Raw genomic sequence first — 4,513 nt, 5'->3', positions numbered from 1 at the left:
GCTGGAATATGTGCTTGACTCACCTAAGCCTACTGAACCTGCTAGCGATGCACATAATGATGAACATGTTGTGTATCGTAACTGGATAGATGATGCAAATGTTGCTCAATGCATCATGCTAGCTTCTATGAACATTGAGCTATAGAAGCAACATGAGCATATAGATGCTCACACTATCCTTATGCATCTACAAGAGTTGTATGATGTGGCAGGGAGGACAGCTCGATATGAGATATCGAAGGAGCTGTTCGGTTGTAGGATGTCTGAGGGATTATCTGTGAATGACCACGTACTTAAGATGATCAATTTGATTGAACGTCTTGGACAACTTGGTTTTGCCATGGATGGGGAGCTGAGCCAAGACTTGGTCTTTCAATCACTTCCGAGTTCGTTCTCGCAGTTTGTTGTGAACTTTCACATGAATAAGCTGGATGTCAGCCTGCCTGAACTCCACAACATGTTAAAGACTGCGGAATCGAATTTTCCCCCTAAGAAGAGTTCTGTTCTTCTAATTGGTAAAGGTTCCAATCCTAAGAAAAGGAAGAAGAACCCTACCAAGAAGAAGAAAGTAGGTGAGAAAAAGCCGGTTCCACCAAAAGCTGAAGACCCCAAGAGCAAAGATGTTTGCTTTCACTGTAATAAGGTGGGGCACTGGAAGAGGAACTGCAAGGTTTACCTTGCAGAATTGAAGAAGAAGAAGGGTAGTGAGACTACGCTTCTGATTCAGGTATGTTCATGATCGAAGTTAATATGTCACTAAGTCAAGTTTCTACTTGGGTATTAGATACCGCCTGTGGTTCTCATATTTACAATTCATTGCAAGGACTAAAGGGAAGTAGGACTCTTGAAGAAGATGAGGTGATTCTATGTATGGGCAATGGAGCAAGGGTTGCCGCATATATGTAGGATCATTTAGTTTACATATGCCTACGGGCAAGACTATTATTTTGAATAATTATTATTACGTTCCCTCTATTGTGAGGAATATTGTTTCTATTTCTATGATGGATTTGGATGGTTTTTCATTTATTATTAAGAATAATGAATGTTCTATTTTTAGAGATAATGTTCTTTATGGACATGGTACTTTAAAAAATGGTCTGTATGTATGTGACGTAGAGCATAATTTACTTCAGATTGAACAAACTAATAAAAGAAAAAAGGATGATGAAAATCTCACTTTCTTGTGGCACTGCAGACTTGGTCATATTAGTGAAAATAGACTGCGGACATTGCATAAGGAAGGGTTACTTGACCCCTTTGATTTTGAATCATATCCTACATGCGAGTCTTGTCTATTGGGTAAAATGACCAAATCTCCATTTAGTGGACATTGGAGAGAGGGCTGCAGATTTGCTAGGATTGGTACACATAGATGTATGTGGACCAATGTCTACGCAAGCCATGGGTGGATTTTCATACTTCATTACTTTCATAGATGATCGATCTAGATTCGGATATATGTATTTGATGAAACACAAGTCTGAAGCCTTTGAAAAGTTCAAAGAATATAAGTATGAAGTAGAGAAATAAACCAAATAAAGTATTATAACTCTTCGATCAGATCGAGGTGGTGAATACTTGAATGGAGAGTTTCTAGATTATCTCAAAGAAAGTGGTATAGTCTCCCAGTGGACTCCTCCATATACTCCACAGTTGAATGGGGTATCTGAAAGGAGAAATCGAACTTTGTTAGACATGGTTCGGTCCATGATGAGCTATGTGAATCTTCCAGTATTCCTGTGGGGTTATGCATTGGAAACCTCAGCATATTTACTGAATAAGGTGTCTTCCAAATCTGTCCCTCAAACTCCATATGAGATATGGAAAGAAAGGAAACCGAGTCTTAAACACGTTAAGATATGGGGATATCCAGCTTATGTCAAGAAATTTGACCCAGATAAGCCGGAATCTCGATCTGTAAAATGTAATTTTGTGGGATATCCTAAAGAGACTTTAGGGTATTACTTTTACACCGATCATCGGGTGTTTGTCTCCAGACATGCTACCTTCTTGGAAAAGCAGTTTATCCTTGAAGGAAACAGTGGGAGCAAAATTGAAATTGATGAAGTTCAAGAAGCACAAACTACTACGGATCAAGTGGAAACACCTATTCAGACTGAACAACCTTCTGTGGAACAGCCCATTCGTAGAATAGGGAGAGTGTCTCGCCAACCTGAGAGGTATTATGGCCTTGTCATTGAGAATGACAATGAGTTGTCAATCATTGATGATGACGACCCTGTGACCTATAATGAGGCTATGAGTAGTGTTGACTCAGAGAAATGGCATAGTTCCACGAAATCCGAAATGGAATCTATGTATACCAACCAAGTATGGACTCTGGTTGAGGCGCCTGAAGGTGTTAAGCCTATTGGGTGCAAGTGGGTATACAAAAGAAAGATTGGAGCAGAGGGCCAGGTGGAGACCTATAAGGCCAGGCTAGTGGAAAAAGGATTCAAACAAAGGCAAGGGATTGACTTTGATGAAACTTTTTCGCCTGTAGCCCTGTTAAAATCAATTCGGATTTTGCTTGCGATTGCTGCTTACTACGACTATGAGATCTGGCAAATGGATGTGAAAATGGCCTTCCTCAATGGGGAACTTGAGGAGGAAGTGTATATGACACAGCCAGAGGGTTTTCTTTCCAAGGGAAAAGAACACCTAGTGTGTAAGCTGCTGCGAACCATATATGGTTTAAGGCAAGCTTCTCGTAGATGGAACATCCGTTTTGATGAGACAATCAAAGAGTTTGGTTTTATCAAAAACATAGATGAACCATGTGTCTACAAGAAGGTTAGTGGGAGTGCAGTAACATTTCTTGTATTGTATGTGGATGACATACTTCTTATAGGAAATGATATACTGATGCTGCAATCAGTCAAAGTATGGCTATCGAAGAACTTCACCATGAAGGACTTGGGAGAAGCATCCTTCATTCTCGATATGAAGATCTATAGAGATAGATCTAGAAGAATGATAGGTCTTACCCAGGGAACATACATCCAGAAAGTGCTTAAAAGGTTAGCATGGAAAACTCCAAAAGAGGTCTCATAACGATGAGCCATGGAGTGTCCTTTCCAGAAAGATGTCTCCTAAGATACCTGAGGAAAGAGAGCGTATGAGTAAGATTCCTTATACTTCAGTAATAGGATCTGTCATGTACGCGATGTTATGTACTAGGCCTAATATTGCTTATTCAATTAGTGTGATGAGCAGATATCAGTCCAATCCAGGTGAAGACCACTGGAAAGCAGTGAAGAACATCCTTAAGTACTTGCGAAGGACTAAGAACATTTTTCTTATTTTTGGTGGTGAATCTGAGTTGAAAATAGAGGGTTATACTGACTCTAGTTTTCAATCAGAAAGTGATGATAGCAAATCCATGTCAGGGTACGTGTTTACTCTGAATGGTGGTGCGATTAGTTGGAAGAGTTCAAAACAGTCTACAACGGCTGACTCCACAGCGGAAGCAGAATATATAGCTGCAAGTGAGGCTGCAAAAGAAGCCGTTTCGATGAGGAAATTTGTTTCTGAGTTGGGAGTTGTTCCTAGTGTTGAAGAGCCTATTATGTTGCATTGTGATAACAACGCAGCAATAGCATAAGCCAAGGAACCTAGGTCTCATAAAAATTCCAAACATGTCCTGCGGCGCTTTCATTTGATTAGGGAGATTGTTGAAAGAGGAGATGTCAACGTCGAGAGAGTTGACAAACATAACAACATAGCAGACCCTTTAACAAAGCCACTTTCTCAAAGTCACTTTGATCGTCATAAAGACAAGATGGGTATTAGATACCAGAGTGATTGGCTTTAGTACAAGTGGGAGATTGGAAGAGATATGTCCTAAGTCCAATCATGTATGAGGATTTAGAAATAACTTTTATGTAATCTGTTTTGATTTCATTGATATTAATAAAAGACTTGTATTGTTTTTATTGCAGACCCTATCTATTTTAAGTATTTAAATAAGATATACCACAGTTTAGAGTAAAGCTTTTTATGGATTGTGATGAGATCATAATAATTAGACCTAAAAGATGATAACTCTAAACTTAAATAGTTCCTGGTCGTAGGATTACTAACTGGTAATTAATAATCCGCAAAGATCGGTACATACTATGCTTGCTTCATTATGAAGGTTGTCTGTTCTCATAGACATTTGTGTGGTGACACTAAAGCTAGTATGTAGGTGTTTATTATAGAATAAGTTCACTGAACATGACTCACACAGATGAACAACTGATGGAGTTCACTTACGTGTCAGTAGTTGTTCACATAGTGATAGTTGTACAAGTATCCTTAGACTTGAGGTCATCATAGTCATCTTGTGTACACTGAACTATGCTTTGGTTTAGTTCTTAGTGTCCAGGAACAATTATAAGGGCTCTACTAGGTATAGGAATTTGTACATGAAGATAGTGTGTGATCAATAAAGGATCTACCCTTTCCAGTGAAGGAAGAGAATGTTCAATGCTGATCCACTTATACTAGTTTAGGAATCTCTGGCCAG

The sequence above is a fragment of the Apium graveolens genome, chromosome 2 (assembly GCF_009905375.1).
Source record: "Apium graveolens cultivar Ventura chromosome 2, ASM990537v1, whole genome shotgun sequence".
In the NCBI taxonomy this organism is placed as follows: domain Eukaryota; kingdom Viridiplantae; phylum Streptophyta; class Magnoliopsida; order Apiales; family Apiaceae; genus Apium; species Apium graveolens.
This window is presented reverse-complemented; position numbering follows the sequence as displayed.